The sequence below is a fragment of the Coturnix japonica genome, chromosome 15, assembly GCF_001577835.2.
Source record: "Coturnix japonica isolate 7356 chromosome 15, Coturnix japonica 2.1, whole genome shotgun sequence".
Taxonomy (NCBI): domain Eukaryota; kingdom Metazoa; phylum Chordata; class Aves; order Galliformes; family Phasianidae; genus Coturnix; species Coturnix japonica.
In genome coordinates, this window is record NC_029530.1 from 8682926 (window position 1) to 8697139 (window position 14214).

The 14214-nt window shown below is 48.3% G+C and overlaps 1 protein-coding gene across 8 annotated transcripts in view; it reads right to left on the minus strand.

The window, feature by feature from the left end:
* SRRM4 (serine/arginine repetitive matrix 4) overlaps window positions 1–4245 on the minus strand; it is a 56619-nt gene extending 52374 nt beyond the window's left edge. For 5 of the 8 annotated variants that reach the window (XM_015878353.2, XM_015878355.2, XM_015878354.2 and 2 more), the window contains exons 1-2: window positions 4006–4243; window positions 417–560 (exon numbers count right to left, since the gene is read on the minus strand). The gene's annotated coding sequence lies outside the window, so the exon portion shown is untranslated. Of the gene's footprint in view, window positions 1–416; window positions 561–4005 lie in introns of all 8 variants that reach the window. The other 3 variants (XM_015878356.2, XM_015878357.2, XM_015878352.2) reach the window with 3 other exon arrangements.
* Between the last annotated feature and the right edge of the window lie 9969 nt (window positions 4246–14214).

Here is a 14214-nt window from a genome sequence, read left to right on the forward strand (position 1 = left end):
GCACCATGACCCAGGTTTCTGCCTGGTTCAACCCCCACTGAGAGCCACCACAAACAATATTGGCTTGATTGAACCCGTTCTCTTCCCCAATCTCTGAAGCACAACAGCCAATTTCAAAACCTTAAAGCAAACCGTTAGGGAGCCAAAGATGTATTTGCAGGCATTAAAGCCACAAACCGAAGAGCAAACAGACACCTTTGATTGAGAAATCAATGCTTGGGTTTTACAACACTTCACACTAAGCAGCAGCAGAGGAGAGTCCTGCAGACATCTCATCCCTTCAGGGCAAGGCAGGAGAAACTAGCAGGAGGATAACGTGATGCTTCCAGAAGTCTTAGCAAAGCCAGAACAGCCTTGTGGACCCAGAGGCCACGGGGTAAGACATATAACTGATGGGAAAAGAGTCCATCTCATACCTTCTATCAGAAAGGTGCTTCTCCCAAGTGTTCCCCTGCCCTGGGTACAGCTCCAACACAGCAGGCTGAGGGCATCAGGGACAATCCTCACCCAACACAGCACTGCACCTGTCTGCAGAGCAGCCCGGGATGCAAGAGATTGGTCTGGAATGGAAAAAAAAGAAACCCAGACTCCATTGATCCAGGTGCCAGAGGGAAGGAGCAAGTCATGAAGGAAGGAGGAGGAACAATCCCCGCACCCAACAGTAGCATTAGGAGCAAGAGAGACACGCTGACAAATTGAAACAGACCACTGGCACTGCTGGTACTTTTAAAAGCTTTCTTCCTCTCAGCTTTCTTCTCCCTTTGTACGCTGAAAACCCATCTTCAAAAGCAATCACAATGCCTCCAGAGGGAAAAATACCCCAGCACAAGGCAGACTTCCCTTTAGGCAATGTGAATCCCCAGTACCTGAGTAAAAAGGCTTTTATCTCAAAACCATTCATTTCCAGAGCACTTGACCCAAAAGGAAGTCTCCTTTATTTCTATAAAAGTCATTTTCTCCCCCAAAGTCTCATAGTCTCATAAGGGAGCTCTTATGCTGCTTTCTGCTCCCACCACTGCCTGGAGAAGGCAGAGAGCAGCCCCCACTCCACAGCCTCCTCCTGCCTGGAGATGGTGGCAGAGGAGCAGGAGCAGCCACATCCCTTTGCTTCTGTCCTTTAGCAAGAGCTAACGCAGCAGTTGCAGTTGTTAGCAATCAGCCAGCTCCCCCCCATAAGCTTTAAGTAAAAATCAAGCTCTTTCCCAGAAGGAAGCCACAGGCAAAGCTGTATCTACAGCGGCTGGGTGATTTTGAACAGCTCAGCATTGCCACCAGATAGAAATTAGCTCGTGCAGGCAACAGAGGCAGAGCTGGAGGAGATGGGTTCAGCTTGGAGTGCTGGGGCAGTCTGTCACAGCTCCACAAGCTGCCCACTGTGATCTGCACCTCCAGGAGTGTGTGGTGGTGGCAGAGATGTCCCCTTGCAGCATTTGTGCCTGAAATGGAGGGGAAAAACTGGTGCTAGGAATTTGGCAGGAGGAAGGAGAAACACTGCGTGACAGAGGCAGCACACAGCCAGCTGGCCTGATCTGAGCTCCCAGCTCCCGCAGCAGCCAGCTCTGTGCTGCTCCTGATGAGGATTTGAAGCAAAGCGCCCACGTGCCAAAGCAAAGCACCACGGCCACAGGCTGCTGCCCAGCATTAATGGGGGAAGGGAGGCAGCTCCCATCTCTCACGAAAGGCACCAGATTCCAGAAGATCTCCCCTAAGGGGACACAGATCAGAAATGCAGCCTCGCCATTCAGTCACATCCTGACCTGTCAAGTTGCTGTTTCAGTGCTGATGTTTGCATTGCTTGGTGTCCAGCCCCAGGGCAGGGAACAGACCAAATCAACAGCACCCAATTAAAATTACTACTCCTCCAAAAAGAGGACAACTCGAACCCCATACCCCCAAAGCACTGAAAATAATACATGCTCCAACACTGCTTGCATGGCATCTCTTCATTCCATGGCTTTTAAGCAGCCATGGGAGTTCTGAATGTCTCATATTGAGAACCTGGAATGTGGCTGCTGAGTGCAAGCACTGCACAGGTGCTAAGGGATGTGGCTCAGCCATCCTGGAAGGAGCAGGTTTACCAGGCAGGACTGGCAGCAGAGATAATGGCACCGGTGATGTTTCCTTAGGCTGAACTGAAAGGTGACAGTCAGTATAAGCTACCTACAACATTCTGCAGAACAAATGCAGCGTGCTTCAGTTTATACCAACTGTCTCTGCATGTGAGACAGTTATATTGAAATATATTGAATATATTATTTGAAACCTAAACAGCAGGGCAGTAATAGAGCAAACAGGAGGAGCCAGGACACCTGAACTCCCTTCCCAGATTGGACGCAGGAAGCACCACATGAGAGGGCAGCACAGACATCCCAGCTCATATCTCAATAGATAGAGCAGCTTTAGCACCACTAGGTGATACTGCTGGCTGCAAAGGCTCAGCATCCCACTGACAGCCCACCAGCACCCCAGGACAGGCTTAGAGCAAGTCACCGACTGCAGTGCCATGCTGCAGGGAAGGGCAGTGCACAGCCCCACATCCACAGAGTGGTGTGAAGCAATCCGTGTTTATCCCTTCCTGCTGGCATTGTCACGCAAAGACACAGCTCACGCTCCCCTTCCCTCATGCCATTCTCCACTAGGCAGGAGACTTACTTACTTACTCACTTACCACCAGCCTCTCTTCTTCATACACCCCAAGGAAAAGGTGATAAAAATCTCTTTAAAAAGATTTCCAAAGCTCTCACAGATTAAAAGGTCCTATTAGACCACTTTTTAGGATAGCAGTGGAGGCAGGGAGAGGAAAGTTTAAGACAGACAAGCTGCAGTGGAAAAATTGATCTATTAAAGCAGCGGATGCTATCAGGGAAGCGACGGATTTCCTACAGACCAGCATAGCCAGACACATTTCTTCTAAAACAGATCTGTCCTGGCTTCTCCTCACCATGGCAGCTCTGCCCTCTACCTGCCTGCATCACAGCAGCCCGGCTTGACAGCTCTAATGGGGTGATTCAGTTTATTGACCTATTTGCTGCCACCTGCTTGGGACACAGCCACGGCAGATTTGCCATTGTGTAAGCAGCAGCCAGCATAAAACTCTAAATAAATTTTCAGAGGCCGTGAGCAGTGTAATTAATCACACTGTCTATCAAAAGGCAACAGCAGCAGGGCGGCAGGCAGGGGAACACAGAAGGCAAGGCTGTACAAGGGGAGCATCGGGGCCCCCTCCTGCTGTCTGCCCTTACCCCATGCTGCCAGATGAGGCACAAGCCAAGAATTAAGGCCATGCTGAAGCTAGAGTCTAGGTCAAACCCTATTTCACTGCTCACCCACTACTTGAACCTGAGCAAGTAGCCATCTGCCATGACATGCTTCATTTCTGCACACACTTGATGAGGAAATAAGCAGCATTCACAGCCAGCATTTGCAAAGTATTTAAGTTAGGAGCGCTTCAATCTGTTTCCAACCATGCTGAACTCGTGTCTTCTCTTCTCCTCAGGACCTCTGAATCTGGCACAGACCAGCTAGCAGAGCGAGAGCAGAACAGAGATGTTAAAGAAACAGAAGGAAGAGATTTACACACCCCAAACTTGGTTCCTTCCAGCTCACTTGGCAAACGCACCGAGCCTGAATCCTCCTCACTGCGATCTCTCCTCTGCTTCCCTGCCAATGCACCCATTTGGGATGCTGGTTCTGCCGCCTACCCAGTGACCAAAGTGCTGCACTAAGGCTCAGAAAGAAGTCAGGTGATTGCATAGGAGAGATCTATATATACACACACACAAATGTATGTATATGTAATAGGACTCAAATTTTAAGGAGTTTAGGACATGGCACACCTCTGCTTTAAGGTAAGTGCCATGTTGCCTTACAGCAAGGCTCCCTCTTGACAACCTTCCCCACATTCATCAGCAGAAGCAAACAGAAGAGCTTGCCCCTGAGAGAAAACCTTCACACAATCTCCACCTTAAAAAACCATCAGAAGCTCCTGGAGATGCTTTGACTCACCAGGCAAATCAGGAGCCAGCAGGGCCTTTCTGAAGGGAGCTGACAGACAGACAGACATCATGCCTGAACCCTCTGCTTCTCCCACTTTGCATCTCCTTCAGCCAAGCAGGGTGGTCAACATGAAGGCATTGTGCAGGCAGAGGGGCACAGTCCTGACCTGAAAAGACAGAGACAAGAAAATCTTTTATTCTCATGCCATTGAACCGGAGCCAAATGAGGCTGCAGCACACATCTCAGGGCTGTGATTCATCTGAAGTGCTCAGCCAAGCCCTGAGCTCAGAACACAGCCCATCCCAGGGTCGTGCCTCCCCTTCCAGCCTGCTTGCTGGGCTCCCTCCGGGTTGCTGGCATCCCTCCTGCTCCAAGCGGATGCTGCTTCTCTAAGTAACATCAATGCAGCGCTGAGCAAAAACCCCCCTCAAAAGGAGTGAAAACAAAAAAAATCTAGTCCAGCCTTTGAGCCACGCTATTAATATTTCATCTTTTTTTTTTTTTTCTGCCAGAAGAAAGTAAGTCCCTCCTGCCAGCTGGGCTGCCATCTCACCACCACGTATCTGTGTCTCAGCCCTGGCTGCCAGCCTCTCCACACAGATGGCAAATGCAAGGCTCATATCCCCTCCACACAACCCCTTCTGCATCCCTTAGTGGCAGCACCGGAGCCAGCAGCACGCTGTAGTGAGGCATCAAGAGGCAGGCAGGGCTGGGCTGAGCACCCTGCAAAACAAAACTCAGGGCAGACCCAAGGATCGCACACAAGACCTGCATTGGGTCCACCCAGATGGGCCACAGGCTCACACCTCCCATCCCTGACTGCTGCAGCTGGAAGACATCTATCAGTTGTTACCATCACAAAGCCAGGCTCCATCCCACCCCCACGCAATCTATCCATCAGGCATCATCTGTGTCAAGCTGGTTGGTTTTTTTAGTTGAAACTTAATGCCTGTGAAGTATTTTGTCTTTAAATTATTGTGCAGACTCAGTCAGTTAAACAGTGCTTCCCAGTCTAGACAGAACAATCTTGTTGTCAGTGAAACAGATTCGCCCTGACATCCCATGGTGCGTGGTGATGTGTTTGCTATTTTGGAAGAAAGAAGACAGCTAAAAGCTCTTCCTCTCATGGCTCCAAAACCTGATTCCCGTCCACTCAGCTTCAAACAAATACCTTCACAAACCATCCCGTGCCTTTGGTTTGATGGCTCTATGTCAGGCACCAGAATGGGTGAAGAAAGGGGGAATGGCTCTGCCTGCTCCCAGACACAGACCTGCCCGATTCCCCCTGGCCATGGGACGAGCTCTGGGTCATTAGTGTGGAGGTATTGCTTTAAACCGTGCCACAGTTCAAGTTGCAGATCAGCTTTGCCCCTGTTGCCTCCATCAGTGCATGGAGGGACTGCAAACACTTCGGCTCCTTTATAATTAAAAGCCTCTCCTCCCCCGAGTGAAAAACCTGCATAGAGGAAAAGGTGAAGCAGATGAAGCATCTGACAGCACTTCATTTCTAGTCAGGATGAAGCCCGCGGAGCTGTAGGAGTGAAACAAGCCTGATCAAACCAGAGATCATATTTTCCCCTTTTGCACCGTCAGCAAAGGATCCTTGATGTCTGCAGTCAGAAGCAACAAATACCATTTGGGGATGTTTTCATCTCTTTTTGCAGTAGCACAATGACCTGCCGACACAGTGCTGGGCTTTTTCCAGCCTGCAAATGCTCTCCTCCAGATGCAAGCACAGCCCCTTTGCTCCAGGGGATGCAGGAAGGTGCTGCAAGGGGAAAAGAATTGGAGTGCACCAATGGGCCTCTCTACTGGGTAGCGAAGGGACCTTCCAACTGCTTTTATTCCTCAAAAAACTGCAAATCTCCAGGAGCTGCCCTGTTTTAAATGCACAACACGCCTGCCTTCACATCTTGCAATAAACCACCTGCACATGCTCTGCTCCATGGAAGGCACACTCACCTCCAAACACCCAAGCAGAAGAATTCCCTCTGTGTATTCCAACAGGAAAAATGCAATTTGGGGTAGCAAGGAGGACTTGCTTCTTCTTTTTGCACAGCACTACCAGACAGCAGCAGAGCGGTAAGTGCTGCACAAGAGAGCTGCCCTAGGACTGCCCGACTGTGTCCCCAGAGCCACCAGCACACACACACCAGCAGTCAGAACCCCTCCAGCCAGAGCACATGGTGCCACAGATGGCCCAGGGAGATGAAGCAAAGCAGAGAAAGATGCACAGTTCTAAGAGCCCAGCTGTGTGAATCACAGCGAGGCACTGGCTCTTCTGGTACCAACAGAACAGCACGAGGCAAGCAGAGGGAGCAGCACAGAGGTACCTCACTACGTACCAATTCTCAGCCAGCACACAACCCAGTGCCTTCAGCTGGCTTGAGAGCATTGCAAAGCAATATCCACTCTGGAACCTCTCTGCTGGCTCCTCCTTGTTCCACTTTTAATGACCCTTCTATTAGAAAAATGAGAGCCCCAGCAGCCTGACCTAGCTGTGCAATCCCAAGTTCAACCATCCATCAGCTCCCTGGGGAGTCAGCACAGCCCTGTGCTCCCTCCATCTGTGTCTGTAACAGCCCAGCCCCATGCCCAGATGCATAATAAATGTGCAGACAGGGACAGCACAGTCCTCCGGGGATGGAGAGCATTAATGCATGGGCAGAACCTGGGCTGGGGGAGGTAAGCGCTGAAAAATGGATGCACACAGCACGTCATTATCACACTCATAAAAGCCCAGAAACTGCTAAGAGGGCCTCCACCTTTTCTGTTTGCTCTGGCTAGTAAAAGACCAGCTGATCACCCAGGAATTGGGCTACACAGACAGCACAGCTCAGCTCAGCTCAGGTGCACTGCCAAGAACAGGTCAGTACATCATCCTGGATTTCCCCACACTGCAGTGATCAGCTCAGGTTTCCTTCAACACACACAGCTCAGCTCATTCCAGCAGTGGAGAACAGGTGCTCAGGATTCAGGGTGGATTGGAGGAGCAATTGCTATCCCCCAGCCCTGGGCCAAAAGCTCCCCACAGTACCAACGAGCTGGGAGAGTGGCTTGAGAGCAGGGCAGGAGGCAGCCAGCACTGAGCACCCTGCATCAGCTGCATCTCTATTTCATTTCTCACGACTCTTGTGTTGAAAGAGTTCGATGACTTCCAAGAAATACCAAACTGAGAAGCTTTTAAAACTACTGAACTGCCTTTTAAAGATGCACGTAGCTAATCCAGTCTTAAAACTAATGATTTAATTTACCTCAGGAGAAGCACGCCAGCATAAATGAGCATCTCCCAGAAGTATAGCAGAAGCATGTTTTATCTGGAGATTATGTTGATTAAATCATCAAGTGCCATAATCTTCTCTCTTCCTATTTCAAATAAGTTGGGGGGGAGAAGGGGGATGGAAGCCCTAAAAATATAGATTCAGCTTTCTGAGGCACAGCAGGGAGCTGCACAGCCATCTCTAAGAGCTCTCCTTGCTCAGCAGAGCATGCAGGCAGGGCTCCCTGTGCTGGAAGGAGTTGCTCTAACTGCTATAAAGTGGGAAATGAATTAACTTGTTTGGGACTGGAGAGAAGCCAGAAGATGCAGGCTGGAGGAGCTTAGAGGTAGCATGGTTACAGGAGACACACAGAGCTGCTGTTTGAAGCCGCCGTGTCACCTGTTGACAGGAAGAGAGGATGGGTTTTCAGGCCACGGACACATCATGTTTGGATGCACAAAGTATTTAAGGCTCCAGAGCTGCTTCAGGGCATCTCATCAGCTCTGCATCCTCTGCCCTGCTCCTTGAGTGGTCACACTCCTTCACCCTCCGGTTCTTGGACACAACTCATGGTAGGCTGCCCTTCCACACAGGGCTGCATGGCTCGGTAGGAGAGGCTGACATCCTCAGCCCAGCTGTACAGCTCCCTTCACCCATCCTACAAATCCTGCCTTCCTGACCCGGCTTTCACTCTGCAAACATAACTGAGAAGTCAAATTGAAGTTCTCGAGGCTGTAAGTCTCTTCACAGGATATAAGTCACGCAAGCTGCAAATTCAAGTAGCTTAGATACAGGGAGACAATGCCTTAGCAGAGGGGAAAAAAGCCAGAAGCCTGCTTTAAACTCCTTCCTCCCAGCTCTCATCTCATCACTGCTTGTTCCTCCTTCGTGCTCAGCACTGAAGCAGGGAACAAACCACCCACCCCCGATGAATCAACAAGACCCACCTTGACACTCAGCCATCACCTGCAGATGGTGGGTTTTCAGACAAAGCCTTCTTCCTTTGGGACTCGATTGCAAACACTTCCCTGCAGCTCTCTGCCACATCATCACGCTCGGGCACTGCACCTGGAACGGCTTTGTCTGCTGGCTGTTTGAATTGCACGCAGAGTGCTCTGGAGCCCTTGGGCAGAGCACTTCAGAAACAGAACACCTTTTATTTAAAGCCAATTCAAACCCTCAGCAGCGAGTTTGAAAGCTTCTCTGGAGAATGACAGAGCATCTCATTAAGCTCACGGCAGCAGAGAAGGGGTCCAAGGCCAAAACAAATTGCTAGGACAGAAAGCTCCCTCTGATAAAAGCAAACTACAACCATTGCTTATGCTGACCCCTGGCACAAACAACAGGTCTGCAGCAGGCCTTCTGTACTTACAAGGCCAAGCTTCAATGTGAGCAATACCGACGTGCCCTTCCAGGCAATCGTTATACAAGTCAGAGGCAGGGTATATGAAATCAGGGGATTTCTGTGAAGGAAGGGTGCTTAACAGATGTAGATGGGTTTGCTTCCTTGAAAGCTGAGGCAAACAGCAGCTCTGGATGTGGGCTGCAGCAGCCACGGTCACCCTGCCTCCATTTCCCCACACACAGAATTATTATTCCACTGTTGTAAAAGCTTTGCGCCTTCAGAAGAGGGGCTGTGTTAGCTGGACGTGGTCCTTCACAGCTGCTACGATGGCAGAGTTGCTAGGAAAATGTCACCCACACAGCAGCTCAACTTTCACTACGTTAACATCCCCTATTTGGTCCCTACAAACGTTCAGTGAGCATCAATCAATGCCAATAGGTGCCATTTTTCTTTGCATGGAGAATGACACACTTTTGCTTCATCCACGCTCCCATGTCAGGTGCCATTTTGTCAGAGTGCCCCTCTGCTGCCATCTGTCACATGGCAACAAAACATAATGGGATATTGGTGGGAAGGCTCAGCCTCTACTGCCGTACCACCACCATCTGCCTCTGATGGTGTGGGCTGACATCATAAAATAGGAGGCATCACTTTCAGAGCAGCCCTTGGATAACCAGACCTCCATAAAACAATTCCAGTGGAAAGCTGTAATTTCAGACCAATTACTCACATCCTTCTGACATCATTTTAGAGCAGAAATCACCTATTCTGACTCTCCCTCTGCAATAATTTCTGCCTTTCCAGGTGTGAACAGCATCTCCCTTCTGGGTTTTGCATCTCTTTTAGTTCAATTAACGTGGCTCCCCAAAGACTGAGCACTTCAGTACTTTAAACACAACACCTTTGAACACACTAACGCCACTCAACTCCTGCAGGACCCTCAGTCCAGACAGACCTGACACCTTGACAGCATCTTCACGTTCATTTTCCTGAGCAAACGCACCATTACATGAAGCTTAATTTTTAGAATGGGCAGGAAACCTCTTCCTCTGAGTAACCATCATATAAACATCTACACACTGCGTGGAATTACATGTCAAGGCGCTCGATAAAACCAACTTATCTGCCAGGAACAAGTTTGACAAACCTTCAGTACAGATACTTTCCTTCCCTCCTTTAAATTGCACACGGAGTCCTCAAAATCCAGAGGAAAGGAGGGGTTTCAAGCTCATCGATCAGCCTCCTTATCCTACCAGCACCACATGCACTTGTGCTTAACCCTCACCGCTGAGACAGCTGTCTTTAGAAACAAGGGGTTTGAGGATATACAGAGAGAAAAGCAGCACAAGAATACACAGAGGTTGCTTCCCCTCCACCTTCCCAGAGCTTGTTGCAGCAGGAAGAACAAGAGCTGCCTGCAAACAGCATCGTTTCCATGTCTTCTACTCTTAAAATAGCAGACAGCCCTGCAGGCAGGACAGACCCAGGGAGCAACGCTTGCTGCCTTGGTGACAGAGGCCACCAAAGTCATGTCACTCTGCTGCTCACTCACTGCAGCTCATTCTCTCCTAAGGAGCAAAGTTGGTCAGGGTACCTTGCTCCTTACTTCAATGCTCCTGACAGACCAGATTTATAAGTCTTGTAATTGTTTTCTAATATATTCCCCTTGTCCTCAGGCTGAAGGCAGAAAACCTGCCCAGCACTCAGAGCCTCCAGACATCAGGCAGCTTTCCTTCCCTTTAGCTGCCGGCCCTCAGCAAGATGGATTTAATTGTCTCTACCTCATTAGTTCCAGACTGGAGGGAGAGATCCTCCTTCCAGCATCACCTTGCAGTCAGCTCATGCTCTGGTCCTCTCTGAGCCACATCACACACTGAATCCTCTTCTTGCATTGACATCTTCACTGACAGCACTGTTACATTCTCAACATCCTGTAGTAGCAAACAGTTAATTATCCCCTGTGAGTTACCATCTGTCAGCTGATCACATTAACAGACCATTCTCATTTTCCCCACCCACTACAAAGTAAAAATGCTCCTTTCTCATGGCTCATGCCATTTTAACTAAGGACAGACAACCAGCTTCTTACAGCCAACTATGAGAGACCAGCTGATGAGTGGTGACTAATTACACAGAAACCATCCGGTCACTTGTTCCAGGCTGAGCCTCATCCCACCCAGCTGGACAGAAAAGAGGGTAAGTCTGGAGATGACACACTGAGAGGTGTGAAGTTCTGATGTAGCTGCCCCTAATGCCCTGAGGAAGCTCAGCTGAGGGAGCTGGAGGGGAATGCTTTCATCCTCAGCTCATCACTGCACTCCTGTGCCTCAGCTCCCCCAGCTGAGCGAGCACATGTGTTCTCATTCACTTCTCCCTGTGGAAGCCTTTGAGATTTGCCTATCAAAAATATGGCATGGATAAAAGCACTGCCATGACAAACAGCAGCAGGCTCTGGATGCTCCTCACAGCACTGAGCATGCAGGAAGCAGGATGTTTCAGCATTGACATGAGTTTCTGCCACCCTTTTTGCTCATTAGCAATCAAGACTGCCACAGCAAAAGGAGATGGAGTAGAGAAATATCTCATTGGGATGTACTTGGTTGTTCTGTAGTGGATTGACACAAGAATTCGTTTGTAAATACATCAAGAGCATGTCGGTGTGAAATTGGAAATGGGAGTGGATGGCAGCACGGTGAGCAAAGTACGTGGGGTGAGGAGATGGAACACACAGGCTAACCTAAATGAGTTGCAAACTGAGACCTGTAGGAAAACAGAATCTCAGCTCTAATCAACTCACTTGATTAAGCAATGGAAACCTCTGTCACTAATGCAAACAGCATCGTGACTGCGTGCCTTCATGATGTCACAGTCCCACTGAGCAACAAACACAGTCACAGGAGCAGACCACATCCTTGGTCATCAAGCACTTACCAAAGGCATCACATCCTGCAGTGCTGGGTGATAAGCCAGCTCACCCAACCTGCCGAGCAACACACAACGCTCCTCCAGCATCAGTCTTCATCTGAGGCACCAGGTTGATTCAGCAAGGTGTTTGGCAACAAAAGGATACAAAAGCAGTAAAAATGCTCACTAATTAATTAAAGTAGCAACACTTTGCAGTTGAGGTAAATATGTAATAGGGTCGTAACAGAGTATTATAACAAGGCACAGGACAGGAATGTGATCCAAAGGTCTCCAGCAGGTAGCAGAGGGCAGCCACATGCAGAGGATGCTGTAACACACAAGTCCAGAACACATGCTGCTCCCTATGGACCTCAGAATATCAACATTAGAAAGACAACAACAGTCTTGAATTGTGTTAGAGAAGAACAAGACTAATGACTGAAGGAGAGCTGGTAACTCTGGCAAGTTTTGCCTTTGCCATTTCTCTCTCCTAAACCGCAAAGCTCCTTGATATAAAATGAGACCGAACAAACACAACAGAAGTAACACACCAACACCACCACGGTGCACACAACCTGGGCCCAAAACTCCAAGCAAAACTTTTCTGCCATGTCTCATGCACTTCAGGACACTCTTAAGCCAAAGGCTTTAATAATCCCATTTTAATGGGTGAAACTTCTACTGTCCCTTCCAACAGAACATTTGCCTCTTGTGTTCATACCGAGTTTGTACAGCCATATTAACTGATTTACTACTGTCAGAATTCAGTCTCCAACACTACCCAATGCCTCCTGACATATGGGGTTTGGAACACTGGTTAGATGTCTATCCTGCTTCAAAATACATTGTTGTATACTGCAATTATCATAGAATGGCCTGGGTTGGAGCTTGATGATCCTTGAGGTCCCTTCCAATCCCCCATTTATATGCTTCAATACTTGAATGTTATCAGAACAGTGCAATACTTGAACTGCACAAAACACGGACTGAGTGCTTGAGACTTGCATTCATCCTTTTGTCTCCTGAATACTTAAGAAAGAGTATCACAACCTGATCCTTCAAAATAGACGAACTAAACTAGGAACAGCACACTGTGAACATCCAGGCCTTCTCAAGCACTTTGTGTTGGCTCTGTTTGCTTCTGCAGAATAAAGAGTCCCAAAGGTGTCTCAAGCCACCCTTCTTTTTTGTTCCCCAAAGAGGAAGAATCAGTTATTCACAAAGGTCACAACAATTCCTGGCTCTTTTGGATTTCATCTTTGTAAGTGCTCCAGTTAACATGAAAAATGGCAAACACTCGAGGCTTTCATTGCTACATCACTCTGCATCCCTTAAGGACAGAGACAAGACAACTTCTTGGATCAGCATTCATCCCTGTAAAACCATTGCTGAACCTTTCCAGGGAGCACAATGTCAAAAAGTCACCAGCAGTTGGTTTGCTGATCTGTCTTCCTTTCTATCTGAGTCTCTAATGGCTGACCAAGCACTAAATACTGCGTTGTTTTTCTCCCCAGCAGACACACAGGCTGTTTCTCAGTGTAATGACAATCTGTAGTGTAATGACAATAGCACCAAGCAGGATCTACCAGCCAGCTACAGTTTAACCCAGAAAACCTGTTACTGGCAGAAAGTTCACCCTCCTTTAAAAACCCCTACCATTAAAACCAGCTCTTGATGGTTTACTTCAAACACTGGTAATGATGAGGATGAAATACTTTCATACCCACAAAGCCATTTCTGTTCACCAAGGATTTGAGTTTTTGCAGAGACTTCTGTTGGACAAAAAGCAGGCAGAAAAAAAACAACTATTTTCCTCTTAGAAATTAGGAAAGACCGCATTCATCTCCTTGGGTAACTGGGCTTTTTCCAGCCAGCAGGACGTTCTCATTTCTGCCATTGACATCTACACATCTGACCACCGCAAGGCTCACCTCACCATAGTGCAACTGGAGCATCCCTCGGGGATTAAAGCAACACACTGCTCTCCTGAGTGCACACTGCATTTTTAGCACTTCCAGCCTGTAATGGCACAGGTCATTCATTATACAGCAGCCTGCTTGGCAAAACAAGATACAATATTCGTTTACTTTGACAGATGAGATAGACTGACTTTTATAGTGATCAGCAACGGTAAGACATCCATTTCATGACAACCCTAAGAAAACTGTGAAACAGCCTTAAAATGAAATACCTGCTATGCTGTAGTTTAATAAGAACAAAAAGACTACAGACCCACGATCTGCATTGCCAAAAGCAGACATTACATTTCAAAGGCAACTTGGGGGCAGCAGGGAAACAGGCAATGGACCAGGAACAGAAGGGACTTATCATAACCTTCTTATAACCCTTTCTGAACATTCAGGATCAGTGTGAAAACTGAGCAACAATTTGATTTCAAAGTGTTTGCAAACCAGATCCACGTTGCCCCAAATCAACACCAGGTTAGAGAAGGAAACAACGCAACAATCGCACGGGGGTTTGAGGAGCCCATTCAGATACTGATTTGGGAGTGAACTGAAAATGTCACCCCATCCATTGCAAACCTTGCAACATCAGACCACAGCAATGGAAAGGCAGGTTTGAGAGCCTGAGTGCAGCTGTTGTTTTCCTCCCTCTTCTGCCTAGGGAAAGGGAAGGTGAGCTGTTGTTAATTCAATCTGAGCAGCAGTGATGAAGATATAGAATTAAGCATCTGTGATGTGCATGGAT